The following is a 13,902-nucleotide window of genomic DNA, read 5'->3' on the forward strand; positions in this document are numbered from 1 at the left end:
TTAGATATAGTCAATAAAAATGCAAACTTTGGAGAGAGATCTGAGTTTAAATTTTGGCTCTACTGCTTCTTAGAGATGAAACCGGGAGTAAGTTATTAACTTCTCTGAACTTCAGTCCCCTCATCTTAAAGCAGGGCTGACAATGGTTCCCTTGCAGACCTGCAATGAGGATTATATAATCTTGAAGCATAGTGTCTGGATCACAGTAAATTCTCTAGAAATGATTGACAGTTTTTATGTGAATAGAGCACACAGTAGACATGCGAGATTTGCAATTAACCTACAAACTTTTTTTTAGTCATGTTTGCCACCATCCTTTCCAAGGCAAGTTGTTTTATTGAAAATAATAATGACAAGAATGCAATGATACCTTGGAGGGGGATTATTGTACTAAATATTGCCATTTTGTTTGATAAATGTTTGTAAGACAGGAATCGTCCTTTTTTGCACTGCCTGGTATTGGTATTTGCTATTATTTTCCTGTAAAAATTCTGGCAGACCGCTGTGTTCTATCAGAATTTTAACAATTTTTAGGAGAAAATAATTCTAACATGATAAGAATTGAGAGTCTTTGTTTAAATTGGAGATTATGATTTAAGGAGTTATGATTCTTAGACTGTTGCCTTTCTAATGGAGAAACATGACCATTCTTAGGATTGTAAATGACTGTGCCAGGAATGAGCAATAGTCCCAAGCTGGCTGCAGAATTTGCACTAGTATTGAACTGGTTTAAAGTGGCAACTGAGGGCCAAATATATGAACTAGCTTGTGACATTTGGGCCAGACTGTGTAGACAACTTTTCTTCCTAAATGTTTATCTAGTGATACAGTGTAGCCTCATGTAATCAAATCAATAGTAAGATAGGAGTGGATTAGGGAGTTGGTTGATGACCATTCACATAGTCTGCTTAGTACATTCTGAGGCAAAAATTTTAAGGACCATGGATCTGTATTTAAATTAACAGTTCTAACAATGAAGGGTCTCTTTTTAATTCTTCAATTTAATTGTCTGGCTCTGACAATAAAATGGGGAGGCAACAAATACCCTGAGTGTAGAATATTTGGTATATTGGGGGAAGCCGTGGAATTCAAACTATTATGTAGGATATGAAAAAGCTATTTTGCCTGCCTTCTTGTATGGTTGGAATTGTGTGCAACGTCAATTCTAAAAGTGTGGCTTCAAAACACTTAGAACAAAGTGAGCATTAGGATAATAGCTTCTTGTGGAGTTAATTTTGAAAAAATATTCATTTGAATGGGAAATAGACTTAATGCTTGGACAGTTTTGTTTCTTTACCATGTTGCTTTTATTTAAGACTCTAGTCTTCCACCTGAATACTTGTGCTACCCATCTTCCCTATGTCATTTCACTGGAAAACTGGAAATCCTGAAATAAAAACTCTTTTAGAGTCCACCATAAGAAAACCATTTGTTACTACTAGTAGCTAGATATTATGTTATCCTAGTCACCCTAAAATATCAGTCAACTTTCATAGGAAAATAGCACAGTGGATGTCTTGATTGTTTGTAGTTCTCTAAAAATAGGCATTTAATTTCCTTCAGTGGGAAACAAATATTTTTTTCCCCTAAAGTTGAGTAGTTAAGTGTACAACTAATTTTCAAAGCAGCCAACTCTGGAGCAAAAGGCAGTAGCTTATGATTCAGTCCATTTACTAAGTGCACAAGTTCATTTTCTAACTGTATCCTAGGGAATCATAAAGGGACTGATGATCATGAACAGGCCAGTAAGAAGGATGGTGTTAAACTATTGGAAACACGACTGTCCCTGTATTTATGAATGACTCAGAAGAAAGGCTGATCTTTCAGTTTCTGTGTATGTTTCCCTATTTAACTTCAACCTTTCATATTGCATTACATTCTCTTATTTTTTTTATTATGCGCTGTTAGGTACTATGAAAAACACACAGTTACCATTTCTTGCTGAAGTCTGTTACATGAGAGAAGACTCTCTGGGTTCAATGCATGCTATTCCTTTTTTATTTTTTTAAATATCATATAACTTAATCTATTCTTTCTATCCTCTGAGAATGTTCTATCTCCCTGATGACTTGAGGAATATAAACTGGCTAGTGTTTTGTCAAATGTGTAATCACTCCAATGACTACTGGATTATCTAAATTTCCCCAAAGCGAGATGACTTATTTAGTATGGAAATTATTGCATCACTCTGATCCATCACACATAAGCCAGTAATGTTCTTGCTTTTATTTAAACAAGAACATTATGTTGTTGGTAATTATTTCTTTGAATCTTACCAAAAGGCATTAAAAAAAAACTAATTGTACCCTATCTCTCTTCATAACTGTTCTACTAGTTTCTGATCATTTCTGCATTTAATCAATGCTGTTCTGAATACCACTTCAATCTACTAAGAATGGCTGGGTACTTGGAAAGTTAGGGAAAAAAATGAGTGAAGTAGATTTAAGGATAAACAAAACCTTCCTGAATATTTTATTCTTTCTCTTCTTCATTAATGTGTATGGTCCCATTTTAAACGGATTTTGTCTTATCAGTCATTGAATTATGGGTTTGATAAAAAACGTGGTAATTCAAATTCCAATAAAGTTAATCTTTAAAAAAATTCACAAATTTTATTTTGTGCAATTAGTTTTAGTCTTAAGAGCTCTGCCATACTTTCTAATTTACTCTCAGGGTGTCATGAGCACAGCAACACAGATCACGTCTTCTGCGGGTTACTATGAAGTAAAATGAAATGGTTATAGAGTATGCAATACCACTGGCCTGAATTTTTATAAAACTCCTTCTATTAATACATCTCGTTATGGTAGGAGGGTGCTTCTTGCCTATTTTTCTTTTTTCAAGTTCCAGCAATTTTTCTTTCACTTTGCTTTTATTAATTTTTTGCTTAGATAATTTTTTTTAGAAGGCATCTGTCATATTTATTGATCAAATGGTTGTTAACAGTTAACAACAATAAAATTCTGTACAGGGGACTCAATGCACAATCATTAATCAACCCCAAGCCTAATTCTCATCAGTCTCGGATCTTCTGAAGCACAAAGAACAGTTCTTACATGGTGTACAAATTCTTACATAGTGAATAAGTTCTTACACGGTGAACAGTACAAGGGCAGTCGCCACAGAAGCTTTTGGTTTTGATCACGCATTATGAACTATAAACAATCAGGTGAAATATGAATATTCGTTGGATTTTTATACTTGATTTATATGTGAATCCCACATCTCTTCCTTATTATTTTATTATTATTATTACTTTTAATAAAATGTTGAAGTGGTAGGTAGATGCAAGATAAAGGTAGAAAACAGAATTTAGTGCTGTAAGAAAGCAAATGTAGATGATCAGGTGTGTGCCTGTAGACTATGTGTTAACCCAAGCTAGACAAGGGCAACAAAACATCCATGGATACAGAAGATGTCTCTCAAAACAGGGGGAGTGGGGTTCTAAGCCTCACCTCTGTTGATCCCCAATTTCTCACCTGATGGCCCCCCTGCGACTGTGCCTGTCTTAGGTTGTTCCTCCCTTGAGGAATATTACCCGTCTCTGGCTAACCAGTCATCTTCCGGGGTCATACAGGGAAATGTAAAGTTGGTAAGTGAGAGAGAAGCCATATTGTTTGAAAAGGTTAGCTTTTTACTTCTTTGCAGATTTATGCCCTGTGGCTTCTATGCCCAGCATTTGTCTTGAGGTATCTTTACCACTTGGAAGAATTATGATACTCAGTAAATTCGATATGAGGCACGAATTTTATTTAAGGGTTGTAATTAGGAAGGAAGAAAAAAAGCTATAGAAGTAGCAGACGGAAGAAAACATAGGAAGATTGCTTATTTCTTTGACATATCTTCTTGTAGAGTAACTTAAGCATGCATAGGTTTTAAACTACTAATTAAATTGCTCACATGCATTAACATAATAGGAATACAGTTACATAACCAAAGCAGACCTGCAATTACCAGCCATCTCCAGTGAAACCAAGAAAACCAGTCAGGCACCCTAGGCATTTGTGAAAACTTATCAGTGATATGATGGATATTGTCTAACTGAATTTGAATAGTTTGAGAAAAATCAGACAATTTAAATAAAACAACACATCCCTGGGAACTGTTTCCATCCCATATGTTCTTTTAACAGTAGATAGTCTGTAGACTCAAGATTTTGGAGCACTGTAACTTGCACTTCTCCTAATCCTTCATTGAGTTCCAACAGTATAGATCGAGTCAAATTTGTTATTTTACTGTATGCAGAGACCAGCTTAGATATCTCCTTCTTCATTCCAATGGCAATTCCAGGAATCAGTGGGATGAATGCAGCTACAACTGTAACAGCGCCAGGATATTTGTTGATGTTTTTTGATGATCATCTTCTGGAATGACTCTTCCAGAGAATGTTGATGTTGGAACTTCTTCTTCATATTGTATCTTAGTTCATTTTCTGGGTAGCCAAATTAGGCTTTGATCCTCTGTATAAACACAAACAGACCCTTTGCACACACTTTGATATGCCCTTTATACCATTGTGAAGAACTTATTGGAGGTCACCACACAGGAACTGCTTTTTTTTTTTTAAAGAGAAAGGAACATTATCAGAAAAATATACTTCCATAGCTGATCATCTGACACCTTTAAATGATCAAAATTAAGGATATTTAAAGCATGCATTAATCATTGATTTACAGGTAGTTTTATCCTATCAAGGAGTAATCCCCTTTTCTTTCTTTTTTCTTTTTTTGTTATCATTAATCTACAATTACATGAAGAATATTATGTTTGCTAGGCTCACCTCTATACCAGGTCCCCCCTATAAACACCTTTACAGTCACTGTCCATCAGCATAGAAAAATGCTGTAGAATCACTACTTGTCTTCTCTATGTTGTACAGCCCTCCCCTTTCTCCCACACCCCCTTTATGCATGCTAATCTTAATACCCCCCTTCATCTTCTTCCTGCCTTATCCCTCCCTACCCACCCATCCTCCCCAGTCCCTTTCCCTTTGGTACCTGTTAGTCCATTCTTGGGTTCTGTGATTCTGCTCCTCTTTTGTTCCTTCAGTTTTTCCTTTGTTCTTATACTCCACAGATGAGTGAAATGATTTGGTATTTCTCTTTCTCCACTTGGCTTATTTCACTGAGCATAATACCCTCTAGCTTCATCCATGTTGTTGCAAATGGTAGGATTTGTTTTCTTCTTATGGCTGAGTAATATTCCATTGTGTATATGTACCATATATTCTTTATACATTCTACTACTGATGGACACTTAGGTTGCTTCCAATTCTTGGCTATTGTAAATAGTGCTGTGATAAACATATGGGTGCATCTGTGTTTTTCAAACTTGGGGGCTACGTTCTTAGGGTAAATTCCTAGGAGTGGTATTCCTGGGTCAAATGATAAGTCTATTTTGAGCATTTTGAGGAACCTCCATACTGCTTTCCACAATGGTTGAACTAATTTACATTCCCACCAGCTGTGTAGGAGGGCTTCCCTTTCTCCACAGCCTCGCCAACCTTAGTTGTTGTTTGTCGTCTGGATGGTAGCCATCCTTACTGGTGTGAGGTGATATCTCATTGTACTTTTAATTTGCATTTCTCTGATAATCAGTGATGTGGAACATCTTTTCATGTGTCTGTTGGCCATCAGTATTTCTTTTTTGGACAACTGTCTGTTCAGTTCCTCTGACCATTTTTTAAGTGGATTGTTTGTTGAAGTGGGTGAGCTCTTTATATATTTTGGACGTCAAGTCTTTATCGGTACTGTCATTTTCCAATATATTTTCCCATACTGTAGGGTTCTCTTTTGTTCTATTGATGGTGTCTTTTGCTGTACAGAAGCTTTTCAGTTTAATATAGTCCCACTTGTTCATTTTTGCTGTTGTTTTCCTTGCCCGGGGAGATATGTTCAAGAAGAGGTCACTCATGTTTATGTCTAAGAGATTTTTGAATATGTTTTTTTCTAAGAGTTTTATGGTTTCATGACTTACATTCAGGTCTTTGATCCATTTTGAATTTACTTTTGTGTATGGAGTTAGACAATGGTTCAGTTTCATTCTCCTACATGTAGCTGTCCAGTTTTGTCAGCACCATCTGTTGAAGAGACTGTCATTTCGCCATTGTATGTCCATGGCTCCTTTATCAAATATTAATTGATCATATATGTTTGGGTTAATGTCTGGAGTCTCTAATCTGTTCCACTGGTCTGTGGCTCTGTTCTTGTGCCAGTACCAAATTGTCTTGATTACTACGGCTTTGTAGTAGAGCTTGAAGTTGGGAAGTGAGACCCCCACTACTTTATTCTTCTTTCTCAGGATTACTTTGGCTACTCAGGGTCTTTGGTGTTTCCATATGAATTTTTGAATTATTTGTTCCTGTTCGTTGAAGAATGTTGCTGGTAATTTGATAGGGATTGCATCAAATCTGTATATTGCTTAGGGCAGATGGTCATTTTGATGATATTAATTCTTCCTAGTCATGAGCATGGGATGAGTTTCTATTTGTTAGTGTCCCCTTTAATTTCTCTTAAGAGTGACTTGTATTTTTCAGGGTATAGGTCTTTCACTTCGTTGGTTAGGTTTATTCCTTTTTGATGCAGTTGTGAATGGAATTGTTTTCCTGATTTCTCTTTCTATTGGTTCATTGCTAGTATTTAGGAAAGCTACAGATTTCTGTGTGTTAATTTTGTATCCTGCAAATTTGCTGTATTCCGATGTCAGTTCTAGTAGTTTTGGAGTGGAGTCTTTAGGGTTTTTTATGTACAATATCATGTCATCTGCAAATAGTGACAGTTTAACTTCTTCTTTACCAAACTGGATTCCTGGTATTTCTTTGTTTTGTCTGATTGCCATGGCTAGGACCTCAAGTCCTATGTTAAATAACAGTGGGGAGAGTGGGCATCCCTGTCTAGTTTCCGATCTCAGAGGAAAAGCTTTCAGCTTCTTGCTGTTCAGTATAATGTTGGCTGTGGGTTTATCATATATAGCCTTTATCATGTTGAGGTACTTGCCCTCTATTTTATCATGAATGGATACTGAATTTTGTCAAATGCTTTTTCAGCATCTATGGAGATGATCATGTGGTTTTTGTCTTCCTTTTTGTTGATGTGGTGGATGATGTTGATGCATTTTCTAATGTTGTACCATCCTTGAATCCCTTGAATGAATCCCACTTGGTCTTGGTGTATGATCCTTTTGATATACTTTTGAATTTGGTTTGCTAATATTTTATTGAGTATTTTTGCATCTACATTCATCAGGGATATTGGTCTGTAATTTTCTTTTTTGGTGTTGTCTTTGCCTGATTTTGGTATTAGGGTGATGTTGGCTTCATAGAATGAGTTTGGGAGTATTCCCTCCTCTTCTGTTTTGTGGAAAACATTAAGGAGAATGGGTATTATGTCTTCTCTGTGTTTCTGATAAAATTCCGAGGTAAATCTGTCTGGCCCGGGGGTTTTGTTCTTGGGTAGGTTTTTGATTATCATTTCAATTTCTTTGCTCGTAATTGGTTTTTTTTTAACTTTTGTATTTCTTCCTTGGTCAGTCTTGGAAGGTTGTATTTTTCTAAGAAGTTGTCCATTTCTTCTAGGTTTTCCAGCTTGTTGGCATATAGGTTTTCATAGTAGTCTTTAATAATTCTTTGTATTTCTGTGGAGTCTGTCGTGATTTTTCCATTCTCATTTCTGATTATGTTGATTTGTGTTGATTCTCTTTTTCTCTTAATAAGTTTGACTAGAGGCTTATCTATGTTGTTTATTTTCTCAAAGAACCAGCTCTTGGTTTTGTTGATTTTTGCTATTGTTTTTTTCTCCTCAATTTTGTTTATTTCTTCTCTGATCTTTATTATGTCCCTCCTTCTGCTGACTTTAGGCCTCATTTGTTCTTCTTTTTCCAGTTTTGATAATTGTGATGTTTGACTATTCATTTGGGATTGTTCTTCCTTCTTCAAGTGTGCCTGGATCGCTATATACTTTTCACTGCGTCCCACAGAATTTGGGGCTTTGTGTAGTTGTTGTCATTTGTTTCTATATATTCCTTTATCTCTATTTTGATTTGTTTGTTGATCCATTGATTATTTAGGAGCATTTGTTAAGCCTCCATGTGTTTGTGATCCTTTTTGTCTTCTTCATAGAATTTATTTCAAGTTTTATACCTTTGTGGTGTGAAAAATTGGTTGGTAGAATTTCAGTATTTTGGAATTTACTGAGGCTCTTTTTGTGGGCTAGTATGTGGTCTATTCTGGAGAATGTTCCATGTGCACTTGAGAAGAATGTATATCCTGTTGCTTTTGGATGTAGAGTTCTATAGATGTCTGTTAGGTCCATCTGTTCTACTGTGTTGTTCAGTGCCTCTGTGTCCTTACTTATTTTCTTCCCAGTGGATCTATCCTTTGGGGTGCATGATGTGTTGAAGTCTCTAAAATGAATGCATTGCAGTCTATTTGTTTCACATATGCTGGTGCTCCTCTATTGGGTCCATATATATTTAAATGGTTATATCCTCTTTTGGACTGAGCCCTTTATCATTATGTAGTGTCCTTCTTTATCTCTTGTTACTTTCTTTGTTTTAAAGTCTATTTTGTCTGTTATTAGTACTGCAACCCCTGCTTTCTTCTCACTGTTGTGTGCCTGGAAAATATTTTCCATCCCTTGACTTTTAGTCTGTACATGTCTTTGGGTTTGAGGTGAGTTTCTTGCAGGGAGCATATAGATGGGTCTTGCTTTTTTATCCATTCTATTACTCTCTGTCTTTTGATTGGTGCATTCAGTCCATTTACATTTAGGGTGACTATTGAGAGATATGTACTTATTGCCATTGCAGGCTTTAAATTCATGGTTACCACAGGTTCAAGGTTAGCCTCTTTAGTATCTTACTGCCTCACTTAGCTTGCTTATTGAGCTGTCATATACACTGTCTGGAGATTCTTTTCTTCTCTCCCTTCTTATTCCTCCTCCTCCACTCTTCATATTTTGGGTGTTTTGTTCTGTGCTCTTTTTAGGAGTGCTCCCATCTAGAGCAGTCCCTGTAAGATGCCCTGTAGAGGTGGTCTGTTGGAAGCAAATTCCCTCAGCTTTTGCTTGTCTGGGAATTTTTTAATCCCTCCATCATATTTAAATGATAGTCATGCTGGATACAGTATCCTTGGTTCAAGGCCCTTCTGTTTCATTGCATTAAATATATCATGCCATTCTCTTCTGGCCTGTAGGGTTTCTGTTGAGAAGTCTGATGATAGCCTGATGGGTTTTCCTTTATAGGTGACCTTTTTCTCTCTAGCTGCCTTTAAAACTCTTTCCTTGTCCTTGATCTTTGCCATTTTAATTATTATGTGTCTTGCTGTTGTCCTCCTTGGTTCCTTTCTTTTGGGGGTTCTGTGTATTTCCATGGTCTGTTCGATTATTTGCTCCCCCAGTTTGGGGAAGTTTTCAGCAATTATTTCTTTAAAGACACTTTCTATCCCATTTCCTCTCTCTTCTTCTTCTGGTACCCCTATTATTTGGATATTGTTCCTTTTGGATTGGTCACACAGTTTTCTTAATATTGTTTCATTCCTGGAGATCCTTTTATCTTTCTCTATGTCAGCTTCTATGCATTTCTGTTTTCTGGTTTCTATTCCTTCTATGGCCTCTTGCATCTTATCCATTCTGCTTATAAATCTTTCCAGAGTTTGTTTCACTTCCGTAATCTCCTTACTGGCATCTGTGATCTCCCTCCGGACTTCATCCCATTACTCTTGCATTTTTCTCTCCATGTCCATCAGCATGTTTATGGTTTTTATTTTGAATTCTTTTTCAGGGAGACTGGTTAGGTTTCTCTCCTTCTCTTGTGTTGCCTCTGTGATCTTGGTTTGCCTGTAATTTTGCCTTTTCATGGTGATAGAAATAGTTTGCAGAGCTGGAACCAGTGACGGCTGGGTGAAGTTCCCTTCTTGTTGGTTTGTGGCCTTCCTCTCCTTGAAGAACATCGACCTCTAGTGGCTTGTGCTGCACAGCTGTGCACAGATAGGGCTTCTGCTTCCTGCCTGGCTGCTATGGACTTTATCTCTGCTGCTACTGTGGGCATGGCCTGGCTCATGCTGCTGCTTCAAAATTGTAGAGCCCCGTTGTAGGGGGAGCGGCCGGGAGGCTGTTTGTCTCAGTAATGAGCATCCATGCTCCCTTCTTCCCAGGGGATTAGAGTGCCCAGAGATCCCCAGATTCCCTACCTCTGGACTAAGTGTCCCACCCTGCCCTTTAAGACTTCCAGAAAGCACTCGCCAAAAAAAGAAAAGAAAAAAAATGGCTGCTCGTGTTTCTTTTTTCTCCAGCGCCAGCCTCAGGCACCCGCTCATCGGTTCTGCTGCCCTGTTTCCCTAGTATTGGGGTCCCTGTCCCTTTAAGTCTTCCAAACAGCACTTGCCAAAAAAAGAAAAAAAATGGCCGCTCGCTTTCGTTTGTTCTCCAGCACCAGCCTCCGTTACCCACTCACTGTTCTTGCTGGCTTGTTTCCCTAGTATCCAGCACCTCACGCATGCACTGTGTCTGTACTCTGGTGTGGATGGCTGGGGCTGGTTGTTCAGCCGTCCTGGGCTCCCTTTCCTTCTCCGCTCCGACTCCTCTCCTCCCTCCGGGAGTTGGGGAGAGAGGCGCTTGGGTCCCCCAGGTCTGGGCCTTGTATCTTACCTGCTTCGTGAGGCACTGGGTTCTCGCAGGTGTGGATGTGGTCTGGATGTTGTCCTGTGTCCTCTGGTCTCTATTCTAGGAAGAGTTGTCTTTGTTATATTTTCATAGATATATTTGGTTTTGGGAGGAGATTTCCGCTGCTCTACTCATGCTGCCATCTTGGCTCTTCCCCTCTTGCTTAGATAATTTTTAAAAATTTGTTTTTGATTTAAGTATAATTGATATATAATATGATATTAGTTTCAAATATACAACATAGTGATTCAACATTACACACATTATTAAATTCTCACCCAACTAGTGTAGTTATTATCTGTCAACACAGGAAGATGTTACAGAACCACTGGTTGTCTATATCCACGCTGCACTTTCATTCCCATGACTAATTTGTATTACGATAGTCGTTTTGCTGTTCTTAACATGTACAAAGGAGTCATACTCTCGGGTAGTGCACTGTGTTATCCTATTTAACCAGGAGTCTTAGTATTTCTGTGTCCCCTGATTCTCCTTCCTTGTGGCTCTATTTCTCACCTGATCTCAGACCAGGATGAAGAGATGGGTACCTCCTCAAGCTTTTCAAAATCTTCTAAGGACTCATATTGGTCAATGGCTTCTCTCCTCACACTATAGTCTTTAGAAATAATGATTCCATTTTTCTTCTTTGTAATTTGAATTGACAGGTGTTGCTTAGAAAGTTAAAATTTCTGGTCTAAAATTTTAAGGGACAAGCCTAATATAAATACCATAGTCACTATTTCCTAGAAGATATACCACTATATAAATTGGAGAAATAATTTATCTATAAAGAAAACATAGACAAATTTAGTTATAGATACTGAAACAAGAAAATAAAAGAAACATTACAAATTTAGGTAAAAGAATGTTTTCCAGTGTAGAAAAAAGCTATTCATACTCTGTGGAAATCCCTTTTAAAATAGTGCAGAGGCCAGAAAATGTACAATTATTTCTTTACCCTAATAATGGTGTATGGTTGAAGCGACAGAATAATTTGGGGGAAAAATCACTTTAGTTATATTTGTGCTTAGTCCTCATAATTCACTTCCCTTTGCTACAGCCAATGGGCTATTAACCTAGTCTCTGAATATATGAAGTACCCTGAATCCTGTTTTCCATGAACAACTAAAACTGTCTTATATACCATTCAAAATGAAATTTTAACAACTGAACATATGATCTTAAGAGCTTCTTATGAGGGGTTGATAATCAACAGAATTAATGACAGTGTTTGATTTCATGCAGCAAATTTCACAAAAGGTAGAACAACACTAAACTCTACTGGCTGCATTATAATCGAGCTGCTCTTATAATGAATGTGGGCCCTTAATTTATTGAAACTAATTTTGAACTCATGGTACCATACATACTGTCTACTGTAGAAATAATTTATAAACATTAATTGCAGGAAAGAGAAGAGCCATTTGCTTCAAAGAGCCCATCAGCAAGCTGTCCTTCCTGTTTTATCAGTAAGCAAAGCTGAGAGCAAATAACAGATGGGACTGTCCCTTGGTGGCGGCACAGAGCACTCATGAAATATAGCACAATCTTCTTCCAGTGTGTTATGTTTTTAACAGTGGAAGATCAGAAGCAGGCGAGGTGTGGGCTAGGATGAATGACTACCATCGCGGCCACTGATGAAGCATGCTGTTCTAGGAAGATTCCTGTAGCAGATTGGACTTTGCCGATTGATCTCAGTGGCTTGATAGAGTACCATTGCAGAATGCATCTGGAAGATTCTCTGTAAAAGTGACAAACCTCAGAAGACCAAGGTAAATCTGAGGCCTGATGTGTACTCTTAATGGGTGGTTAAATTCCAGCTCCTTTAAATAGTAATCAAAGATACCACAAAGCCAAAGATAAAGCTGCCCCAGGCACTGACATGTGGTACTTAGTTTCCATCTGCCACAATCACTTCATCCTCTTGCAATATTTTATTCTACTTATTGTAACTACAAGAAGGTATTTGTGCATTTTAGGTGTGTGGGTATGTGTCTGAAATCATCTGCATCTGTTGTTTGCATAATCAGATGGACAGCTGTCACTAGGGTTGGGAGGTTGGATTTAGTACCTACTTTTTTTACCTAATGGCCTATCAGCCTAACTTCAGTGACTACTACAAAACAACTTTTTAGGCAGTCAGATCAGAACCAGTCCTCATTTCCACCAGGGGATCATTTATGCATGCCTCTCTCACTATCACTTTTCATAGCAGCTTTTCTCAGTCTTCCACTCACCCTAGACTCCTAACTCTGCCTCATTCCTTCAATATTGAAAGCTGCTCTTCTCCTATTTAAGTAAAAAGGTTAAGGTTGTTTGAGAGAACTCCTGTTAAAAACAACTGTGACCCTTCCAACTGACAATATTCTTGTTTTCATTAATTCTCTCCTTTTCTCTGGTTTTAGGGAGGAATTTACCTTCTCCTTTATGAAGTTAATCCAAACATTCATGTTCTTAATTTTACCAAGGTCCATTCATTCTCCAATTAATCCCTTAGTTACTGAAATATTCAGCCCTTTTCCCTTAAATGCATCCTCTGACCTGTACTTACAAAAAGGAAAAGAAATAAAGCATTACTATCAAAAGTAACTGCCCTGTAAGCTGCTATTTCTTCTAGTCCTACAAAACTTGTTGAAAAATCAGTCTACAGTTCCTGTTTTCATTGCTCCTAATAGACTCTACTCCTTTCTTTATTGCAATCTTATTTTCTACTCCCCCATTCTTTGAAACTAGTCTATGGAAATGTGCAATTTCTATCAAGTGAGTAAAACTGATATGATTTTAGACACACTCATCTGAGTACTCTTTCTACTTGGGATAAATTCTCAAGGGATGAAGAGATCAGATGTTGTCTTTGTACTCTCAAAGAGGCTAGGGCAGAGAAATGTAATTTTGGCTTGGCAGTCAGAGGAGAATTCAGAGGGACAGCAGCAGAGCCTGGCACAGATGTGGTGGTGTGGCCACAGTCTGTGGTGCCCTAAACTAGACCTTCTCTCTGAGGTGTTTGCTGCTCACTATCGCCCTTGGGTCCTTTCTACTTTCCAAGCTTCTATTTCCAAGTTTCACATAATTCTGAGAGCTAACTAGGATCTTTACCAGGAGAACCTTTCATCTCTTAATTGAAACATATTTAGCTTGTTTTCCTTTGAGTTAAAAACCTCACAGATACAGGAAACAGTACTAAGGAATGGGTTTATGTAACGGAGCCTTAGGGAAAGTTGGGCTGGGGGTGAGAATGTGAACT

The 13,902-nt window shown here is 37.7% G+C and overlaps 1 long non-coding RNA gene across 1 annotated transcript in view; it reads left to right on the forward strand.

The window, feature by feature from the left end:
• LOC108384951 (uncharacterized) overlaps window positions 1–13,902 on the forward strand; it is a 30,804-nt gene that overhangs the window by 8,421 nt on the left and 8,481 nt on the right. Inside the window, exon 2 of the long non-coding RNA XR_005058648.2 lies at window positions 12,236–12,430. This is a non-coding gene — a long non-coding RNA (uncharacterized lncRNA). The remainder of the gene's footprint in view (window positions 1–12,235; window positions 12,431–13,902) is intronic.

This window comes from Manis javanica, chromosome 5 (assembly GCF_040802235.1).
Source record: "Manis javanica isolate MJ-LG chromosome 5, MJ_LKY, whole genome shotgun sequence".
Classification (NCBI taxonomy): domain Eukaryota; kingdom Metazoa; phylum Chordata; class Mammalia; order Pholidota; family Manidae; genus Manis; species Manis javanica.